The following is a 24758-nucleotide window of genomic DNA, read 5'->3' as shown; positions in this document are numbered from 1 at the left end:
AGGTCTTATTTGAACTGAATAGCAGCAGACAATTTGGAATGAAACCTTTTGAATTTCCGGCATGTGCTACAATTATCCTTTTTCCTCTGCCGATCGGAGCTGTCATACTACCGCTGATGGTACCGTCTGTCCAGTCTTTTTTAAAACTGTGTCCTGCATTCACCCACGTTTCATCAAGCCAAACGATATCATCAAAATTTGTCCCCAAAAATTCTCTAAGAAAGCGGCATCGCCAGACTGCAATATCTTGGCGTTCCATTAGTAACTTTCTGCCAGAGATGGATTTATAAGAGGTATCATAACATTTTCACGACTCGTAACGAAGACGATTTACTACCCTGAAACAGGTCAGCCGCTCTGAAGGTAGCATGTAGTTTTTTGAGTGTTGGATACTCCTTCCTCGAATAAAATGCGTATATTTGACGACAAATGGCATCTTCCTGAAAAGAGTCAAGTTTTGTGACCCTCTTCTCTAGTCGCCTCTTTTTCGCAGGTGTCTCCAATTAAGATGAGTCACTTGAGCCTTCTTTCGTGAATTTCTCCTTGCAGATTCTTATTACAGATCGTTCGCTAACTTGCAGAGCAGCCGCAGTTCGCTCCACCACCTTATCCAAAGGAACGAGAGGCCGTCCTGCATCCCTCTCTCTCTCAAAATACTCCCTTAAGGAACACACGTATTCACGCGCCTGACTGCGTATAACGACGCCATGTCTGCCACTTTTTGGAGGTTTCCGAGGAGTGTGCAGCCTCGGCCTCCCTCTCTTGCGACTGCTTTCATCCAACATCGTAAACACGCGAAGCTACAAGTCACTCAAATCTCTCACCCGCACGTCTACAACGGCTCGCTGAGGCCTGGCTGGCACAATGCCTTAGTCAGCTCAGCAGAGCGAAGTGGCAACGCAGTGGCAGCCGACAGCGCCGGCTGCCATTGGTTTATTGGTGGCGGGAGCCCTGCAGCCCGTTGCCTGTCAAGTGACAACTAGTTTAAATAATAGTATAGTAAACGAACTGGACCGAAAGCCTTGCCTTTCCTAAGTATTTTTAGCTGCTTCGCTGTGTGGCTGAAGGCTTATGTATAAAGTCTGAGGCACAGCACACTTCTGCCTGAAATAAATATGCAAACGCAGTGCAGAGACTCTCCAGGTCCTGAAAAGGGACTGCAGTTCAAACGTCCTTGACTTCATTGGATATAGAAAACGTAAACAACATAAAAACGACGAGATCAAAAATGTTGGTCGCAGACTAGTGCTCGATGACAGATATCGTAATGAGGGCAGTAACGCGTTATGTAAGCAACAGTGATTGAGAACTACCCACGAAGAGGAACAGAACCGTCCCCATAGGCCACCAAACGCCGCAAGGGTGGGAACAACACGGTCGAGTTCATTCGTGCATACGTCACCTGATTTACAAAGAGACGGTGGCTCCCGTGGCTGCCTGGAAACGGACGTCCTGGTGGCAAATGCAAAGCATGAGAAACAATTTTCGCGTGGAGGGGTCGCCCAATCTGATTACCGACTGCAACACATGTATGGTGTCGTGGTGCACCCTGGGGCGAGATGGGAACAGGTCGCGCGGCATCGACACACGGAGCCCCTTTCTGCCACAGCAGTCCGCGACCCCTAGCGATCTGGAAAATCTACGGGCACGAGGGAGAGGCCCCGAGACCGCGTATAAGGGGCGACTGGAGGCTCGTATACTATGGAAACGTCGGACAAAGACGAATGATAACTTTGCTGCAACCTTTTGGTTCTAACGTCGGTGTGAAAAGCGTGGTGGCGCAACTTGCGGTCATCAAATGAGTCATTCCTTAGCCACCTGCGTAATACCGAACAATTGTGCGATGGAAAAAATGCTCTCCAACGAAGAGCTATCAAGTTTCAATGCCGCTGCCTGCACATCCAAATCAAGTGCTAGCTAAACCAAGACGACACGAATCAAAGGGTTCTCATACGAAGCCTTGCAGCTTTGATTGGTGCGAGTGAAATCGCATTTGTGACTGAGACTTTCCCATTCACTGCCACAGGAGCGATATGATTGTCTAGGCTGTTTATGGTATTGGTGAAACTTGGTGCTGGAGGCAACAACATGATATCCCTGGGAACAACAGATAGTCAACAAAACTCCCGTCTCCTGGAAAGAGAGCGCGACGGAGTCAGACAGAGGCGGCAATTTTCGGGGCAGAATAAACGTGACTGGTGACGACCATGTCAGAAATCACGATCGCTGCAATAAATCGTCTGTAACATGAAGTGCAATTATATGCTGCTTCAGTCCATGCAGATATGTGTCCCAGTCCTCTGTAGCGTCACTGAAAGGCGGAAACGATGGAGGACGTTTGGGAGCGTCCATTGAACGGGGCGCTGAGGCCTAAAGCAACGTGGTCTCTAGCGCTTGGAGTTTGACCGCCTCAAGCTGAAGGACTTTTGTAACAAGTCCATATGTAGCTGCTGGTGTTGCGTTAGCTGCTTCAGTTACTCCAGCAGGCAAATCAATTTTTGTAGCATCCATGCTAAAGAAAAAGTTCCTTTTTCCTTGTCGCCAATAGTACAACCGCGCGTAACTGGATATCAGCGCACTCGTCAGAACCCAGGAGAGAAACGGGTGAAGCCCCAAGGCGGAGGAGGCTCATGCGGAAGAGAACACGATACCCTGTGGTAGTCGAGCTAATAACAGCTGACTGACAGCGGAAAATACACAGGCAGGACAAACCTACAACAATCTATGCAAAACGAGATACAAAATGAAAACCTTCGCCATAATGATGTCATCAGGCCAGGAACACAAGAACAAAGAGAGATACAATCCGAAATGCGAGTGGAGAGAAGAACCGAGTGATAAGCGAAGTTGTTATTGAACAGTCAGTAGTATAACGATAATAGTAACCTACGATATCAGGCTCGGGTACAGATCTGACTGCCCGTTCGCTGGGCGATTGTACTTACACCGGATGTGACGAACACTATTGGCCGGTGTATTCACGGGGCGAGGCAGGTGACGCGCTCGCCATGTGAGTGCAGCGTTTGTCGACCATCTAGATCCATGTCCTCCAGTGGGCACTGAACTTCCGCAGATCCCAATACCAGAGGACCCTCCAGCGTGCAGCTCTTATGTTGAGCAGATCTCAGTACACCACATTTAACTGAATATGTTTTCATCTAAATATATGGACTGCAGTCGGCTTACCAATAGATCTGCCTTCGGTGTTAGGAGACTATGATGTGTTATTAAAATGAGTGTCTCGTTCTATTTTTTTCCCAGTGAACAGCCAGTCAAAGGTTCCCATTGCTTTGTTGTAGATATTGAGCAACTATACCCCATGCATTTTAAGAATAAAATTTTCAAAATAAAAGTGTCTCGTATTACTTTTGTTTCTGTATGTAAATGTAAGTGCGAGTGACTAAGAGTGGAGCAGGTTAGACCAGATTTATACATCATGTTTGACATTTTGAAACGTGGTTTAAAATTAATTAGTCATATGCGTTTCAAATTAGTTTATTAAGTGCGCTGATGACATCTATGTTAAGCACCCTATACATAGAACCATGCAGCTAATGAAACATTATGCAGGTTGAGTTTCAACGCTCTACATTATTTTTAAACGTGATTTCTTCATGACATGTCTTCTTATTGTTCTGATTGTGTGGACAAGGCCCGATTGGTTCTACCACTCCTTGTCCTTCCAGCAGTAGTTTTGGCCGAAACAGTTTGCATTAAACTGTCTAATGAGGTTGTTCAACTGATATGTTTTTCACCCGGTAAGTGCTCCAAATGATGGCAGTATCACTTATTTGTCCCCCTGTGTGTCAGCTTGTGTTTCTCCCTCTCTGTGAATGCAGCTGCAAAGTTTGTTTTAACGTGTTTAAGGATATAAGATATTCACACTTATTGTTAAGATGTGAATCGTTTATTGTATGTGTTGTCTTAAGGGGAGATAGGCGGGATGGACTTGCTATACACTGCCTATCGGCAGGTGACGCAACAGTCTGTATCTCACGTTATAGGAAAAGGCTATACCCTTCACTGGCTGTGAGAACCACGTAGCAAGACTCGTTGCTGTCCGATTAATTTAATCTGTGTGTAAATTAATACTCTTTCACTCATATGAAGTAATCATCTATATGGCTCTATCATTCTTTAACCAGTTTTTACTATAATGTTTGTTTGTTCAACGGCCGGACATTTTACAGGTATGTTCGATATGTAACATTTTGCCTGACTCTAATGTCTATACTGTCGGCTGTGTGATTTGATATTTAATGGTTTAAATTGCGCATTGAACAACGTTATAACAAGTTATCATTATCAATCGTATGGTGTTCTATCAGTGACACTAAGTGGTTTAATGTAGACTCCTTTGTATATGAGACACAGAGACAACCGTAACAGTTTAATTTGAAACAAATTGTAGCGAATCGTATTCCTAACACATTCCACGATGAAGAGTGTCTCATAGGAATGACAAGTCTCCTTGCGTTAGTAATTTTGAACTCAGAGGAAGATGCTTATCTTAATTTTTCGCCTCTTAATAATTACATTTTCTGACGATGCCTATAATTAGTTCAAGCCGGTAATCAAGGTTACTGCCTTGTGTTCAAAATTGAGAATGAAAAAGTTTTAGCAAAGCCATATCTCAAGGCTGTTGCTTGTTAACTATACGTTGCAAGAATGACTCATGACCTTACTGCTGATGTTGTTATTTACACCGTAACTGCAATTCCGATTAAAAATTTGCGTTTACAAAAAAAAATGGTTCAAATGGCTCTGAGCACTATGGGACTTAACATCTATGGTCATCAGTCCCCTAGAACTTAGAACTACCCTCCTGGAAATGGAAAAAAGAACACATTGACACCGGTGTGTCAGACCCACCATACTTGCTCCGGACACTGCGAGAGGGCTGTACAAGCAATGATCACACACACGGCACAGCGGACACACCAGGAACCGCGGTGTTGGCCCTCGAATGGCGCTAGCTGCGCAGCATTTGTGCACCGCCGCCGTCAGTGTCAGCCAGTTTGCCGTGGCATACGGAGCTCCATCGCAGTCTTTAACACTGGTAGCATGCCGCGACAGCGTGGACGTGAACCGTATGTGCAGTTGACGGACTTTGAGCGAGGGCGTATAGTGGGCATGCGGGAGGCCGGGTGGACGTACCGCCGAATTGCTCAACACGTGGGGCGTGAGGTCTCCACAGTACATCGATGTTGTCGCCAGTGGTCGGCGGAAGGTGCACGTGCCCGTCGACCTGGGACCGGACCGCAGCGACGCACGGTTGCACGCCAAGACCGTAGGATCCTACGCAGTGCCGTAGGGGACCGCACCGCCACTTCCCAGCAAATTAGGGACACTGTTGCTCCTGGGGTATCGGCGAGGACCATTCGCAACCGTCTCCATGAAGCTGGGCTACGGTCCCGCACACCGTTAGGCCGTCTTCCACTCACGCCCCAACATCGTGCAGCCCGCCTCCAGTGGTGTCGCGACAGGCGTGAATGGAGGGACGAATGGAGACGTGTCGTCTTCAGCGATGAGAGTCGCTTCTGCCTTGGTGCCAATGATGGTCGTATGCGTGTTTGGCGCCGTGCAGGTGAGCGCCACAATCAGGACTGCATACGACCGAGGCACACAGGGCCAACACCCGGCATCATGGTGTGGGGAGCGATCTCCTACACTGGCCGTACACCACTGGTGATCGTCGAGGGGACACTGAATAGTGCACGGTACATCCAAACCGTCATCGAACCCATCGTTCTACCATTCCTAGACCGGCAAGGGAACTTGCTGTTCCAACAGGACAATGCACGTCCGCATGTATCCCGTGCCACCCAACGTGCTCTAGAAGGTGTAAGTCAACTACCCTGGCCAGCAAGATCTCCGGATCTGTCCCCCATTGAGTATGTTTGGGACTGGATGAAGCGTCGTCTCACGCGGTCTGCACGTCCAGCACGAACGCTGGTCCAACTGAGGCGCCAGGTGGAAATGGCATGGCAAGCCGTTCCACAGGACTACATCCAGCATCTCTACGATCGTCTCCATGGGAGAATAGCAGCCTGCATTGCTACGAAAGGTGGATATACACTGTTCTAGTGCCGACATTGTGCATGCTCTGTTGCCTGTGTCTATGTGCCTGTGGTTCTGTCAGTGTGATCATGTGATGTATCTGACCCCAGGAATGTGTCAATAAAGTTTCCCCTTCCTGGGACAATGAATTCACGGTGTTCTTATTTCAATTTCCAGGAGTGTACTTAAACCTAACTAACCTAAGGACATCACACAACACCCAGTCATCACGAGGCAGAGAAAATCCCTGACCCCGCCGGGAATCGAACCCAGGAACCCGGGCGCGGGAAGCGAGAACGCTACCGTTGCGTTTACGCAATATTACCTAAGTTATAACTGAAAATGTTCTCTTTGTAGCTACGTCAAGTCTATAGAGTTATAACATATTTGAGGTAAAATTAGAACGAAGAGTAACAGTGATGCGTCGTACTCGTTTCTAGTATAGCTCATTTTAACGCCGCGTTTATGAATATAAGAGCCATTTAGACAATGGCATATGCTTGTGATGGCAGGTAAACACTGCATTGCCTTCCAGACGTATCGTACAACTTCGTTTGAAATTAGACGTCAAACAAGTATTCTTACCCAGTTGATATGGATCTTAAGTCCACATTATTGCAATCGAGGCAAAGGTTAACTGTAATTATTATTGGTGATATACATATATGACATTCGTTACATTACTTGTTCCCTACACTCACTTTTAATTGCTGATACGTAAACGAACCTAAAATGAACACATTACTCGTAGAAACTTCGTATTATGTACATCTCTGACAGAATTGGGAGAAGTATCAGCGTCCTGTTAGTTCATTTATATAGTTTTCATTCCACGTACTCTGGCTGGCATAAAAAGAAATATGTGGTGGATAAAAGCATCTCCTGATGTGGTCGCTGGTAATATAATCTGCTTCTAAAGCTGTTCCTCCAAAATTAATTAAGCCAGCGAATCATACAGTTTCATTTTGATCATGGGCTGACAAACTACCGCTGACAAGTCCTCGTTTGACAGCACATGAAGGTAAGCTAACACGTGGACGTAATTACAGATGCTTCGTTCTGCTTACATGAGCTTTGACAAGCTTCATAGCAACACAGTCCGTTAATACGTTACAAGGGCTACGGTGAGCCCAGTAACCATTTGTTTTTCATGCTGAGATACAGCTTTTCATTTTATATTCGAGTCTGATTCCGAGGTGCTGTTCACTATTCCGACTGTTTACAACAGTTGTTATCCACCTCAATAACTACACACATTTATTTCACAGTGTGTATTATGAAATTTATTCCGGGGGAAAATGTGCACGATAAGAAAGAGAAAAGTATGACAAGAAATAACGAAAGGTTCTTCAAGAGACTCTAATGCAAAGGAAATAACCTAAGATCCGTATGTTTAATTCAAAATGTTAACGATTATCGTTTAAGACACAATGTGGTCGAAAGCAGTGATATGTACCATAACAGAATATTTACTGGAGGAAGGATTTCACTTCCATTCTTTCTTTTTATTATTCAAAATATTAGTTCTTTTACACTTCGTGAATTAGGCATTCTTGCACGTTCGGATCCACAGTTGTCTCCAGCGTGAACCGACTGTATTCTGTGAAGCGACTGAGCGAAATTTGTGTTACGTAGGACAGACACCAGCACTCCAAACAACTCTCTACTGGAAGGATAGGGTCTGATTTCGGAGCGTCTTCTTCTGGAACACTTACCTTCATCGCGACTCACGAGCGCGTTCTTCCTGGGGACCTATCAATACTCACATCTTATATAAAGCAAGAGAATGAAAATGAAAGACTATGCCCCATAGTTATTTAGGCTTTAACTCGTCCATCCGCAACACAACACTAACGCTTCTGAAAAATGTAACATCAGCGGACGATATTTGTGACTGACTTATATCATACACCACAGATCAGGTACACAAAACAAAACTCATGAGAATTGCAGAACTGTATATAATCACATACTATGAGGAATCGGTATGGCGTGTAGCTCTCAAATGCTGTAATCCGAGTGTCTGAATATCGTTGCATGGAATCAAAGAGGAAAGGGAATAACCGTTCAACTAATTTGCATTCGGATTCACAAAAGATTCGAATTAGCTTGATGCAGTAGCGTTATGAGCAAGTTCTACATCAACTACTCCACTTATTCATTGGAAGAGACGTTCTTCAGGGAATGCGAGCAAATTACTGAAGCATTGTAGATGAATTCATATCACCTCCATTCAGAAAAACTTTGGTATCTAGTGACACTACGAATCGACACACTCAGACGTTTTGTAACCATCTCGCCCAATAATTTCTATACTGGACACCATGGTACTGTTCAACAAGTACGCGGTAAGTACTGAAGAACTGATTGAAGCATTACGCATCTAAAAACTCTGTATTTTTCTATTAGCAAACCAAAGTCAGTAGCTACGGTCCCATTCACGTCTGACGTCTTCGTAGCTCCAGGCTAGTGGAAGTATACGAAGGGCCATGCGTGCCACCATTCCAGCTTGTAAGAGATGGCCAGCTTTTACAAATGTCTGTGTCAGTACACTAAGTGTTTTTGACCTATTGCAAATGGTATTTAATCTTCTGATTTATTTTCGTTGAAAGATATGGTAGGAACTCCCGTTAAAATTATTTTCGTACTTGCGGTTTACTTTTATAACGTTTTTAATGTAAGGAACTGTAAGCCGCCCTCCTATCTCAACCAATTATTAGCGTTCATGTGATGCGATAAAAGTATTTTATGCCCGAGATTTTACCCCCTTAAAGTGAAAATGATCCAGTGGTAATGAGGTCTGACATTTTCACTAGCGACATAAGATGACTAGCGCAACATAAGGGGAAAAGTTACTCGGAAGCAATAGAATGAAATGTTGCAGATGTGGATGGAAACATTAAACACATACGACCCAGCCTCCAACTGTTAAAAATCGCAACTTACAGGTCTCATTTGTGCAAGGACAAATGTCTTTGTCATCTGTTACCAGTTTTGCCTATTCCATACATATCATAAAAATGGGTGTACGTACTTATGCTTCTGTGTCTGTATCAATCTGGACCGATTTCAACAAAACTTGGTACTCAGATAACCTTCTGTCTGGACACCATCGCTGTGGGAGAAAGACCCACCTACCTATCTATGGGATAAGTGTTGGGGTTGATAGTGTAGCGCAGCTAGCATCGCACAAGTAGCCAAAATACACTATGTGATCAAAAGTATCCGGACACCCCCAAAAACTAACGTTTTTCGTATTAGGTGCATTTTGCTACCACCTACAGCCAGGTACTCCATATCAGCGACCTCAGTAGTCATTAGACATCGTGAGAGAGTAGAATGGGCGCTCCGCGGAACTCACGGACTTGGAACATGGTCAGGTGATTGGGTGTCACTTGTGTCATTCGTCTCTACGCGAGATTTCCACACTTCTAAACATGCCTAGGTCCACTGTTTCTGATGTGATAGTGAAGTGGAAACGTGAAGGGACATGTATGGCATAAAAGCTCACATGCCGACCTCGTCTGTTGACTGACACAGACCGCCGACAGTTGAAGAGGGTCGTAATGTGTAATAGGCACACATCTGTCCAGACCATCACACAGCAATTCCAAACTGCATCAGGATGCACTGCAAGTACTATGACAGTTAGGTGGGACGGGAGAAAATTTGGATTTCATGGTCGAGCGGCTGCTCATAAGCCACACATCACGTCGCTAAATGCCAACGAAGCCTCGCTTGGTGTAAGGAGCGTAAAGATTGGACGATTGAACTGCGGAAAAACTTCTTGTGGAGCGACGAATCACGGTACACAATGTGGCCATCCCATGGCACGGTGTGGGTATGGCGAATGCCCGGTGAACGTCATCTGCCAGCATGTGAAGTGCCGACAGTAAAATTCGGAGGCGATGGTGTCATGGTGTGGTCGTGTTATCATGGAGGGGGCTTGCACCCCTTGTTGTTTTGCGTGACACTATCACAGCACAGGACTACATTGATGTTTTAAGCACCTTCTTACTTCCCACTGTTGAAGAGCAATTCGGGGATGGCGATTGCATCTTTCAACGCGATCGAGCACCTGTTCATAATGGACGACCTGTTGCGGAGTGGTTACACGACAATAACATCCCTGTAATGGACTGGCCTGCATAGAGTCCTGACCTGAATCCTATAGAATACCTTCGGGTTGTTTTAGAACGCCGACTTAGTGCCAGGTCTCACGGACCAACATGGATACCTCTCCCCATTGCAGCACTCCGTGAAGAATGAGCTGCCATTCCCCAAGAATCCTTCCAGAACCTGATTGAACGTATGCCTGCGAGAGTGGAAGCTGTCGTCAAGGCTAAGGGTAGGCCAACATCATATTGAATTCCTGCATTACCGATGGATGGCGCCACGAACTTGTAAGTCATTTTCAGCCAGGTGTCCGGATACTTTTAATCACATAATGTATGTTCATCCAGTATTTGGGGATACGAGCACTTAGTCACTTGCAACAACCTTTACACATAATTTCAAACCTTTATGGAACTTTTCTCGATGACAACCCCCACAAAATTATGAAAGAAAGAAAGGGTATCGTTTACTATATTCTCACTGTTAATGCCGTAAAACTGCCGCATCATGCAGTCTGTTGTAATTTACTACTTCTTTTCTACTAGTTTTTCATACAGCATTCACATTTACTACTGAATGTATGTGATTGTACGACATGTAGTTCAGAGATCTGTCGTCCCAAACACTGAGATGCGTGAAAAACTGCTGCATCATGCACGATGTTTCAATTTATTACAGCTTTGCTACGAACTCTATTCGCAACATATTTCGCAGACAGTATCCGCACATGGCGCTGAATGTACCTACAAAAATATATCATTATACGACACGTAATCGTAGTTCACGAGATAGGCGTTACATTCTGAGATACGTGAAAAACTGCTGAATCATGCACTGCATTTTAATTTATCCTATCCACATAGGGTGCTGAATGTATCTAAAAAGTATATCACTGCACGACACATAGTTCAGGAGCTTGTCATCAGAAACAGTGAGACGCGTGAAAAATCATCGCATCATGCATGATGTTTTAATTTATTTCTTCTGTACTAAGAACTCTATTCGCAACAAATTTCGCAGACAGTCTTCACTTATACCTTTGAATGTACCTGCAAAATTCTATTATTATACGACACACAGTTCACCATACGTTTGACCTCACAAGCATTGAGCTGAGTGACAATTCAACTGCAGGGTGAATGTCGATATAGATATGGGTAAAATATGTGTACAAATATGCGAGAAATATATTAAACGCAAGAGAAATGTATTTTATATGTGTGCACGTGGGTAAATCCACTAGTAAATGCCTTCCTAAACCCCTGGTTCGATTTAAACCTAATTTGGTACACATATATAATTACTATCAGGAAGTAAGTACTGTGGGAGTAAGAATCAATTTCTTCCTACAGGGAAGAGGGTGATGACTTGGAGAGAAAAAAGGGGAGGAGGGGATGGACTGAGAGAGATGGTGGATAAACGAACAGTGAAAGGGAAGTGGAGAAGATGGACAAAGAGGGAGGAGGGGAGAAAGGAAAAAGCAGGAAATGGACAGAGACAAGGGGAGGAAGTGATGGGCAGAGAGAGGTGACAGAGGAGGCGGAAGAGAGAGGAGAGGAGGAGATGGAAAGAGAAAGGGAGAGGAGCAGATGAGCTGAGAAAGGAGGTAGGAAGAAATGAACAGTGGGAGGGGAAGGTGTAGGTGAGGAGAGTGAGGGGGGACGAGAAGGGCAAAGAGAGGGGAAGGAGATGGACAGAGAGAGAGGTAGAAGCAGAAGGACAGCTAGTAGGCGATGGAGGAAATGGACAGAGAGAGGGGATGGAGGAAATGCAATGAGAGATTTGGAAGCTGGAGACGGACGAAGAGAACACTGGAATAAATACCCAGGCAATGCCAATTACTCAGCTAGTCTTATTGTATAAAAATCTAGCCTGTGAATGTTTTAACTCGCAAAACTCAAAAAGTCGTCGTCGATGGATTGACTTGAAGTTTTGCCACAACGTAGCATTCGAATATGTGTGTGTTTTTATATACATCCTTCTTAATACACATTTCCTCCTTATATATATGAGTGTGTGTGTGTGTGTGTGTGTGTGTGTGTGTGTGTGTAAGTATGTGATGTACAAGGTGTTACAAAAAGGTACGGCCATACTTTCGGGAAACATTCCTCACACACAAAGAAAGAAAATATGATATGTGGACATGTGTCCGGAAACGCTTACTTTCCATGTTAGGGCTCATTTTATTACTTCTCTTCAAATCACATTAATCATGAAATGGAAAGACACAGCAACAGAACGTACCAGCTTGACTACAAACACTTTGTTACAGGAAATGTTCAAAATGTCCTCCGTTAGCGAGGATACATGCATCCACCCTCCGTCGCATGGAATCCCTGATGCACTGATGCAGCCCTGGAGAATGGCGTATTGTATCATAGCCGTCCACAATACGAGCACGAAGAGTCTCTACATTTGGTACCGGGGTTGCGTAGACTAGAGCTTTCAATCCCCCCATAAATGAAAGTCAAGAGGGTTGAGGTCAGGAGAGCGTGGAGGCCATGGAATTGGTCCGCCTCTACCAATCCATCGGTCACCGAATCTGTTGTTGAGAAGCGTACGAACACTTCGACTGAAATGTGCAGGAGCTCCATCGTGCATGAACCACATGTTGTATCGTACTTGTAAAGACACATGTTCTAGCAGCACAGGTAGAGTATCCCGTACGAAATCATGATAACGTGCTCCATTGAAAAAAATGGTTCAAATGGCTCTGAGCACTATGGGACTTAACATCTGTGGTCGTCAGTCCCCTAGAACTCAGAACTACTTAAACCTAACTAACCTAAGGACATCACACACATCCATGCCAGAGGCAGGATTCGAACCTGCGACCGTAGCAGTCACGCGGTTCCAGACTGTAGCGCCTAGAACCGCTCGGCCACTCCGGCCGGCGCTGTCCACGATAATATAACTCATTTTTATACCTTTTATGGAAGAACATGGGGCCCAATCAAGACATCACCAACAATGCCTGCCCAAACGTTCAAAGAAAATCTGTCTTGATGATGTGATTGCACAATTGCGTGTGGATTTTCGTCAGCCCACACATGTTGATTCTGAAAATATACAATTTCATCACGTTGGAATGAAGCCTCATCCGTAAGGAGAACATTTGCACTGAAGTGAGGATTGACACATTGTTGGATGAACCATTCGCAGAAGTGTACCCGTGGAGGCCAATCAGCTGCTGATAGTGCCTGCACACGCTGTACATGGTACGGAAACAACTGGTTCTCCCGTAGCACTCTCCATACAGTGACGTGGTCAACGTTACCTTGTACAGCAGCAACTTCTCTGACGCTGACATTAGGGTTATCGTCAACTGCACGAAGTATTGCCTCGTCCATTGCTGGTGTCCTCGTCGTTCTAGGTCTTCCCCAGTCGCGAGTCATAGGCTGGAATGTTCCGTGCTCCCTAAGACGCCGATCAATTGCTTCGAACGTCTTCCTGTCGGGACACCTTCCTTCTGGAAATCTGCCTCGATACAGACGTACCGCGCCACGGCTATTGCCCCGTGCTAATCCATACATCAAATGGGCATCTGCCAACTCCGCATTTGTAAACATTTCACTGACTGCAAAACCACGTCCGTGATGAACACTAACCTGTTGATGCTACGTACTGATGTGCTTGATGCTAGTACTGTAGAGCAATGAGTCGCATGTCAACACAAGCACCGAAGTCAACATTACCTTCCTTCAATTGGGCCAACTGGCGGTGAATCGAGGAAGTACAGTACATACTGACGAAACAAAATGAGCTGCTCTAACATGGAAATTAAGCGTTTCCGGACACATGTCCACATAACATCTTTTCTTTATTTGTGTGTGAGGAATGTTTCATGAAAGTTTGGCCGTACCTTTTTGTAACACCCTGTATAAGCATGCCGCAACCAAGAGTGTGGAAAGGTTCTTAATTGATTCACTTCAGATTTGTACATCAGACTCTTATGTACATTTGGACAGACATAGGCTATATATTTGTAATATATGCATTATATAAATGTATACGTAATATACAAAAAGGGGACACATTATTCCCAGAAGTCTCACAAACTGCTTGACTGATGTACTTCAGTGTGTAGTGTTTTACAGGTTATTCTAATAAACGAGAGTTCATTTCATGAAAACTACACATCGGACTAAAAAAAATTATAATTCTAATTCGTTTGTCTCGGCGGGGTACATCCAACGATACCCGTCCGTATGTGGGTGGCGGGGGAGTGGGGGGAACTTTGAAATCTTAATGGGAAGCTCCATTTTTTATTGCAGATTACGATTCAACGATAAAATCTACATACGTTTTGTCTGAAGCATTTTCCTCGCGTCGTCAAAGATGGTGCTGTAATCGGAGGAATAGAAATGAGTACACAATCGTAATTTACGACATGCTACTCAATGGCGCTTGAATATCCAGTGGCACGTGGGACCCAACCTCCGTGCTGCGCCGGTAGGACAGGCCAGTATTTCATAACGTGTAATTGGAAACCCCATAAGCAATGTTATATTCCTCCGACATATAGAGCAGGGGACTGATCGACCCACCACCGTGACTATATAGCGAACTACGACGCATGTAGTACACTGCGACCGGAGCTCACGTATCGTGCAGACGTAGAGCAGACAGCGACTCTATACATTACAATACTTGCGCAGTGTCTATTGCCTTCACACCTCCCTGTAATTTGGTGGACAGGCGTGCAAATGAACGACAATTGTTGCAACCACAGAAGAAAAAATTGAAGCGATCATGATATAGGGAGAACGTAAGTGGATTGTTGAAGCTCCTGTTGCCTTGGATGCCGGGCATTTTCCAGAGAAAGCTCACTCTCGTTCGTTCTTTTACGAGGCTGTGAACATCTTTATGTCTGATGGCAGCGTACAGACGGGCAAAAGTAAACAAAGCAAACGTGTTAACGTGTTACAGGAGAAGGTAATAAAATAGCTATACTGGCGGCAGTGCACCACAACCCACAGATAGGTGCTCGGCAATTACACCGCGATTCCAGTATGACTCGAAACGACGCATTACGAATGCAATTCACGGTAATATAACTCATTTTATACCTTTTATCCAACATCGGCAAAAGTTCCAAAGCAGCAACGTCCGTATCCCATGGAAGGCCATCTAACAATACCGAAGCATGGCAGACTTCCACAGACAACATCTCCGTATTCAACCCGCCCAGAGGTGAATCCCTCCTGTTGGTACCTGCCACTTCACGACGACTACTCTCGACTCTGTCACTCTTTTCTGAAGCCCAGAGGCAATCTCTCTGCTTAACTTTCCCGCAGGTTGTATTTTGACCAAGCCCACTATACTCTCACTATCTTTGGCTAGTCCCTCACATTTCTATCTCCCATCACATCCAAACTTCATGCAGTTACACACACATAGAAGGGTATGGATAGGAACTGGGATGTGTGACACATTAAAAAAAAAATGCAAGTTGGTTGATTATCATATCTCAAGTCCATATCAGATGGCTATAAAAATAGAGGAATTTTGTTATGTCACAGAGCACCACGAAAATCAGTCTAGTGTCATTCTAAAGTTACTGTTATGCAAACTGTTTTAATGTAGCGTACGAAGAGTACAGCTTGATCACACTCTGCTTATAGATTTTAAAATGGCGTACGGGCGGTCTTTCCATTGGTATGGTAGTCCTAGACTTTTTTTCGTTGACATAACGTTGAGGAGCCCTCTAATCTCCACGTCATCTCAACTCAGCCTTTATTTAAACAAGCAAAGTAGCCAAAGAATAACTGAATAAAACGTACAACAACAGCCATAAGAATAGCATAACTAACTGAAGAAGACAATTATAAATCTATCAATATGAACACAGCTGGTCTGTAAACACATCTCAGATTGTAGCAAGATACGGCAAGAATTAAGTAACAGACTGCTGACTTCCAGGTTCGACAAACGTACTCCACACCAAGTATGTGATACAGTAACATATAGCAAAAAATTATCTTTTCTCATGGATATAATTTCAAAAATATGTTCAAACAAAAAACTTACTAAACACCAAATGATATACACTTCTCGTGTTTGCCGCCGGATCGTATTGTGTGAACTCCACAATATTTCATCGATGCAACTGTTCGACGTCTTCAGGTGGTGGTAGTTGCTGCTGCTACTACTGTTTTCCCTGTTTTCGTCGTATTTGACCGATCTCAATAATTTCCTCAATTTTTCTGGGCCGAAAAACGCACCTGGTGTCGTGCCTTTTGAGGATTCTTTCTATTCTTGAAGACATGCCGCCAAAATAGGTCAAGAAAACCGTTGCAATGAGTGCCTCCGGTTTTTCATTTATATCCTTGCGTTGAATTTACTTAGCACGGAATGCATGGCATATCTGCCTACCGGAATACCCATTCTTAAGAATACCGCTCTATTGGAATTCCCATTCTGTTGGAATACTGTAGCTCACCAGGTACACTGTCAGCATCTGAGACCTTGGCTTAGGAAACGTGACGTGTATAAGATCCCATGCCAATGTCAAAGTTCAAATGGCTCTGAGCACTATGAGACTTAACATCTGAGGTCACCAGTCCCCTAGAACTTACAACTACTTAAACCTAACTAACCTAAGGACATCACACACATCCATGGCCGAGGCAGGATTCGAACCTGCGACCGTAGCAGTCGCGCGGTTCCAAACTGAAGCGCTTAGAACCGCTCGCTCACACCGGCCGGCTCCAATGTGAAAAATATTGTATTGGACAAACATTCAAAACCGTGCAAGAAAGGTTCCGTCGAACACCATCGTCATACACGCTTGGAGCGACCTGATAAAGCAGCGGTAGCGAAGCATAGCCTGAACATGGGGCGCCACATGTTTTCAGAAAGGGATAAAAATTTATCCCCAGCGTCGTCTTTCTGTGACTGTGCTGTTAAGGAGGCCATACGCATTCGCATGACGGACAATCTTATCAAGAGGGATGCAGGATTTTAATTCAGCGCCGTCTTGAATCCAACTCTGGCATCTATTAAATCAAAATAGGGAAAACAAGAAATTCCGATTTATGACTCGACGCAACGCAATGCTGAAATTTAAATCAGCTTTCAACCACATTCCAGCAGCACAGTCATTGGCCAAAGCGCAGGTGTGGAAGGGATTTCTGAGGCTCCTAACAGAGGGCACTAGAAGCGTCGCTATCCTTCAACTGCGAACGTCTTCCCGCGCAAGAGTATTGCCTGCTCCTGACCAAATAGATTTCAACGCCGCAGCGCGATTATCATGAGTCGTGTCTTGCAGCTGCGCCAGCAGCAACTATCACCACCTGAAGACGTCGAGCAGTTGCATCGATGAAATATTGTGGGGTTTACACAATACGATCCGGCGGCAAACACGAGAAGTGTATATCATTTAGTGTTTCGTAAGTTTTTTCTTTGAAGATATTTCTGAAATTATATCCATGAGAAAAGATAAATTTTTGCAACATGTTACTGTGTCACATACTTGGTGTGGAGTAAGTTTGTTGAACCTGGAAGTCAACAGTCTGTTACTTAGTTCTTGCCGTATCTTGCTAGAATCTGATATGTGTTTACAGACCAGCTGTGTTCATATTGATAGATTTATAATTGTCTTCTTCAGTTAGTTATGTTATTCTTATGGATGTTGTTGTACGTTTTATTCAGTTATTCTTTGGCTATTTTGCTTGTGTAAATAAAGGCTGAGTTGAGATGACGTGGAGATTAGAGGGCTCCTCAACGTTATGTCAACGAAAAAAAGTCTTGGACTGTCATATCATTCGAAAGATAGCCCGTACGCTATTTTCAAATCTATAAGCAGAGCGTGATCAAGCTGCACTGTTGGTACGCTACATTAAAACCGTTTGCATACCAGTAACTTTAGAATGACACTAAACTGATTATCGTGGTGTTCTTTGACATAACAAAATTTCTCTATTTTTATAGCCATCAGATATGGACTTTAGAAATGAGAATCAACCAACTTGCGTTTATTTGCATGTGTCACACTTCCCAGTTTCTATCCATACCCTTCCAAGTGTGTGTGATTGCATGAAGTTTGGATGTGATGAGATATAGAAATATGAGGAGCTAGCCGAAGATAGTGAGAGTATAGTGGGTTTGGCCAAAGTACAACCTGTGGGAAAGTTAAGCAGAGAGATTGCCCCTAGGCTTCAGGAAAGAGTGACAGAGTCGAGAGTAGTCGAAGTCAAGTGGCAACAACCAACAGGAGGGATTCACCTCTGGGCGGGTTGAACACGGAGATGATGTCTGTGGAAGTCTGCCATGCTTCGGCATTGTTAGATCGTCTTTCATGGGATGTGGACATTGCTGTTTTGGAACTTTAGCCGATGTTGAATAAAAGGTAAAAAAATTAGTTATATTATCGTGGACAGCGCCGGCCGGAGTGGCCGAGCGGTTCTAGGCGCTACAGTCTGGAACCGCGTGACTGCTACGGTCGCAGGTTCGAATCCTGCCTCGGGCATGGATGTGTGTGATGTCCTTAGGTTAGTTAGGTTTAAGTAGTTCTAAGTTCTAGGGGACTGATGACCTTAGATGTTAAGTCCCATAGTGCTCAGAGCCATTTGAACCATTTATCGTGGACAGCGTTCGTGATGCATCGTTTCGAGTCAGTATAGTCAGGGAAGTGTCAGAAGACGACTTAATTATCATAATTTTGTTAGTGTAAAGTAACTGGTAAATTGGGATAGAGAACATTAAGTACAAGTGCCGGCCATTAACTATACACTGTGTTTGATGAATAACTGTGAGTAACATCTATCCATTTGAGAGATAACAGTTTTTTGTGTGATATGATCATGAGCACATGTTCTCGCCAATTCTATGAGTGCAAGTGTATTAATGTTTTCCGAAAGCGATTCTATGAAGCGAGATAACAATTTCGTGAAAAACGTTTTTATCTTGAATTGTTGTTTTACTTTGTGAGTCAGGTTTGGCCATGTGTGTAGCAGTAGTACACCTGGCACATAAATTTGAGACTCTTTCGAGGTTTTTTAATTTCCCGCAGTACAATACGATGATTCTGATGGCTGTCGGCCATGTTGTACATAATAATTTAGTTATGTCTAGTGAGCTTATTTTATGAATGATAACAGTCTCCATGGGCTCCTGCCATCGTGAATTCGTTAGCCACTTGTCCATGCAAGCTGTTTGTTTCAATCCTTTGGTGTGGAATAGTAACATCTGAAAGCTAAATTTATTGATTAGTCCAATATTTTAAACTTCGCGGTTTACTTCATTTGTTGAGTACATCCACACCAATGCTTTTGCTAAACGATATCAGATACAATGATTACTCTGATACTGTATAACATATTTTTTGAACAAAGCTTCTCAGGAATCTATTTTGTATCACTTTCCTACAGCTACAAGCTGGCATAAGCAGTCGCAGTATGTACCATGAGCATACATTATCCCTTTACTCCAGTTTCTACATGCTTTTGTGTGATTGAGATTTTACGTGCTTCTACTTGGAACAGCTTAGAATTTATATAAGTGGTAGGGCAAAGCTGGCGTGGCACCACTCTGCAGTGTTGCCAGATTTATTGAAGATGGCATATTCAAGATGGCAGCCATGAAAATGGCAATGTCGCAATTATGTCATGGCGGGAAATTCTAATTTTGGCCGGATAATAGGTAAATTGGGCTACTTCCACTGACTTAACACGCTCCCCTCCCCCATCCCCTCTCCCTCTGCTTCTCCATCTCTAAATTTCTGGGAAAAGGACCCAGCTTTTGCACGGCTGCCAGATAGGATGTATGGAAGTCTTTATTTTGCATGCATTGCTCCCCATCCCTACCTGGAATTTGGTGGAAAAAGGACTCAGTCTGTGCTGGACTGCCAGACAGGATGGACATAAGTTTTTATTTTGTATACATTGCTTATTTAAGCAGTCGAGATGTTGTAGACAGTATGTCCATCGAGTGTGTTCACCATGAGGTCAAGAGTCCAAGTGACATAGGTCACAACACTGCCACCAGAGGGCACTGTCGGTCCTCCCCCTCTCCTCTCCCACAATGGAATCCAAGGTGGCAGTCTGGGGAAAAAGGGCAGGAAAAGGACTCAGTCTCTTTCTAGCTGCTGGACTGGGAGCATCAACATTATTGTTTATTATGTTCAGTGGATGAGATGTCTCTGATAGAGAAGGAAGAGTTAAACAGATATATTAGCTGTAATAGTGCATCTGAAGACTGTGTCGATAGCAATGATATTTGGTAAAAATACAGCAGGATGGTGCTAAGTTAAACATTGCAACTCATGTTGATAAAAGCGTGTGCTGTAGATCATTTGATAAAAGTCCAGTCAGTTTTCTGAAGTGCAGTTGCCTGTGGCTGGAACGATTGACATTTCTGACCTACAGTGGGAGCCATCCTAAATGTACAGGGTGGAGTACAATAACATAGCCAACATTATTGTGTCTCCCCGTAGGGGGATGAATAGCGAACTAATACTCAGTGTGTGTTGGCAGCTTTCATGATCATGTGTGTTCTCCATGGAAATTTGAGAAGATTCAATATGAGCGAGTGTTTGCACTAGACAATTATTCCCTCTCATGTAAATTCACCAGGTGACTGCTTCTACACATTTCCCGCCTTTATTGTGTTCAGAGAACATCGATTGTGCTGTGTGTTATATGCATCTAGACGTTGAAAGATAGGTGGAAGAGACGTTTCTGTTTCTCCAGACATGAGAAACACCTCAATTGACTTTGTAAAGTACAAGGATGATTAGGAATCCGTTACATCGGTATTCGTTAAAAAACACGATTGGAACTACCTGTTTCCTCCATTTTCTCGAGATTTGGCTTTGGTTCAAATGGCTCTGAGCACTATGGGACTTAACATGTATGGTCATCAGTCCCCTAGAACTTAGAACTACTTAAACCTAACTAACCTAAGGACAGCACACAACACTCAGTCATCATGAGGCAGAGAAAATCCCTGACTCCGCCGGGAATCGAACCCGGGAACCCGGGTCGAGATTTCAAGTAAAGATTTTCAGAGAAGAGATACGGTTCTAATCACTAAGTTGTTTGTAGCACGTCCCACCTCGCTAAAGTTTTGGGTTACTATAGATATTATTTCTGCTCTTTATCTCCGAAATTATACTGTGCTAGTGATCGATATCGTGCTGCTGTGCGCTTGATATAGAGAACTGCCAAGTAAATGATATGACATTCTGGCAGACCATGTTAAAATACATATGTTCCCATAATTCCAGAGTCTGGAGGTGGCTGTAGACGGCAAGGCAGCAAGCAAGCAGGTCAGGGTCACAAACAGTAACACCTTTGTGCCGAAGGGAACTAGCCCAGTCTTTGTACAACAGTTGAGAGTGTGACTGCTGTCCACTGAGGGCACTCTGATCACGGATCATGGCAGCATGTGCAATGGGCATTTGCCTCATTGCGGTTGGCCATGGTGGATGACCACCCAACCTCACGGGAAATATCTAGTGATGCGAGGACTATATATAGTGTATGTGCTTACGCATGGACTCTGGAGCTCATGGTGAACACAATGGATGGAGCTACTGTCTATGACAACTCAAGGTTTAAATAAACAATGCATACAAAATAAAGACATCTATCCTATCCAGAAGCTCAGCACAGACTGAGTTCTTTTCCTGCCAATTTTCAGATGGAAAAGGTGAGGTAGCAATGCATACAAACTGAAGACTTATCCTATCCAGCAACCCAGCACAGACTTAATTCTTTTCCTGGCAATTTCCATATGGTGGTGGGGAGGGTGGAGGGGAGGGAGTTAGGTTAGTGGAGGTAGCCCAATTGACCTATTTTCCCGCCAAAATTTGATATCACTGCAATGTTGTCAAACCTATGGCTGTCATCTTGAATCTGCCATCTGATTAAATCTGGCAACAATGCAGAGTAGGTTCGCACTGCCCTTGTGCTACTACTTATATAGTGTGACTGAAGTTCCTTTATTGCCCACAGGTGACCAAATAATGTAAAAGTCATAATTGTCATTAGTCCAAATGTGATACCATACTTAGAACCAAGGTCATATTTACATTACCTAATGTTGAGAGTAGTGTTTTAGATCTATAAAGGTAGATGATTATAAAGAACTACCCTTAGAGGTCAATTTAACCAGATCACCATTCCTTTCCTTACTAAATGCAGATTTAAATGTGGATAAAGGTAACATAGCGATTATAAGCTAGAGAAAGAAGCTGATAATATCTGATTACAGTATTAGTAATCAAAATGTAGTGTATATCACAACATATAATTACTTACGGGTTACAATTAGAAGTGATACAAAATGGGACCATCAGATGGACTCAGTGTGGTAGGGTTTCTTAAGAATGCAATTAATCTGTAAAGGAAATGGTAGACTAAAGTATAGTACGACATATTCTAGTGTATTCATCCAGTGTTTGGAGTGATATTGAGATATGCTCGAACAAAAGATTTCGAAAGCATCCTCAGTGCCACCAGCGCACCTCTGTTGGTCACTCTAATAATGTCCCTTTACAGAAACAGCTATTTGCAGATTCCTAGGCACCAGTGTAACATGGTATTCATTTCAACACCCACTACGTATGCGGCGAGCAGGTGATACACTACGTGATCAAAAGTATCCGGACAACTGGCTGAAATTGACTTACAAGTTCGTGGCGCCAACCATCGGTAATACTGGAATTCAGTATGGTGTTGGCCCACCCTTAGCCTTGATGACAGATTCCACTCTCGCAGGCATACGTTCAGTCAGGTGCTGGAAGGTTTCTTGGGAAATGGCAGCCCATTCTTCATGGAGTGCTGCAATGAGGAAAGGTATCCATGTCGGTCGGTGAGACCTGGCATGAAGTCGGCGTTCCAAAACATACCAGAGGTGTTCTATAGGATTCAGGTCAGGACTCTGTGTAGGCTAGTCAATTAGAGTGATGTTACAGTTGTGTAACCGCTCCGCCACAGGTCGTGTACTATGAACAGGTGCTCGATCGTGTTCAAAGATGAAATCGTCATCCTCGAATTGCTCTTCAACAGTGAGAAGTAAGAAGGTGCTTAAAATATCAATGTAGGTCTGTGCTGTGGTAGTGCCACGTAAAACAACAAGGGGTGCAAGCCCCCTCCATGAAAACACGACCACAAGGTAACACCACCGCCTCCGAATTTTACTGATGGTACTACACAAACTGGCACATGATGTTCACCAGGCGGCATTCGCCACTGTTCAATTGTCCAATGTTTAAGCTCCTTACACCAAGCGAGGAGTGGTTTGGCATTTACCGATGTGATGTGTGGCTTATGAGCAGCAGCTCGACCATGAAATCCAAGTTTTCTCACCTTCCGCCTAACTGTCATAGTACTTGCAGTGGATCCTGATGCAGTTTGGAATTCCTGTGTAATGGTCTGGATAGATGTCAGCCTATTTCACATTACGACCCTCTTCAACTGTCTGTGGTCTCTGTCAGCATGTACGGCATGTACGCTTTTGTGCTGTACGTGTCCCTTCACGTTTCCACTATACTATCAAATCGGAAGCAGTGGACCTAGGGATATTTAGAAGTATGGAAATCTCGCGTACAGAAGTATGACGCAAGTGACACGCAATCACCTGACCACGATCGAAGTCCGTGAGTTTCACAGAGCATCCATTCTGCTCTCTCACGATGTCTGATGACTACTGATGTCGTTGATATGGAGTGCCTGGCAGTAGGTGGCAGCACAATGCACCTAACATCATAAACGTATGTTTTTAGGGGTATCCGGATACTTTTGATCACATACCGTAGTTCAGTGACATAGTGCCACTTACCTAAGCTGTGTTGGAGTGGTTGCCTAGGAATCAATTAATGGCTGTCTCTGTTAGAGGACATTTTTAAAGTTCCCATCACGGTGCGCAAATGACACCGACGACTTGCTAAGCTGAGGGTTCTTAAAGGGGCCCTCTGCCTTTCTATTCATGCATGTTTCAACATCGAGTCCTACCATGATCAAGCCACAGGAGGACAAGAAACAGGAAGACTGAAAAAACATACACATTCTTTGCTGTTTCGGATTTCGTCGAATGGTTTCGAGCGGTCCCTACTGGTTCCACCGAAGCAAAGTTTTCTGACACAAGGCAATCCAAACGGGTACTATCATGTTTAGTGGGGCTGTAGTCCCACGACGCACTTAGAGACGGGATGACTCGCCCGGGTGTATCAGCAATGTCAAAGGTTGTAGGGAACTTCTTCCTGTTTCTCGTCGCAGTATGAACTGTCACTTTCGACCGTTAAATGTGTGGGAATCAACCTCCAAAAAGAAGTGGTGTGTTCACCGAAGTCGTGTATGCCACCCCCTGAGGCCTTTTCTTCTAGATTTTGAACGGCTGTGTGTCTGGAATATTCTCCTCGGCCACGCTGGGCAAGGCGGTTCTGATGTCCATTGCAGAGGCATTAAGAGAAGGGATGAAGTGTGAGTAAGAGGAGGTGTGAAGACCTTTTCTTCTTGTAGCACGTCAGCGATGCCTTTGGGCCGAATTATGGTGAAATTTGATGCCAATATGACGTAATTAACCCACCTTACACTTCGCATGAATTTCTGAGCTCCAGCCTGTTTTTTACATGTGTC

The sequence above is a fragment of the Schistocerca nitens genome, chromosome 3, assembly GCF_023898315.1.
Source record: "Schistocerca nitens isolate TAMUIC-IGC-003100 chromosome 3, iqSchNite1.1, whole genome shotgun sequence".
NCBI classification, from domain to species: domain Eukaryota; kingdom Metazoa; phylum Arthropoda; class Insecta; order Orthoptera; family Acrididae; genus Schistocerca; species Schistocerca nitens.
This window is presented reverse-complemented; position numbering follows the sequence as displayed.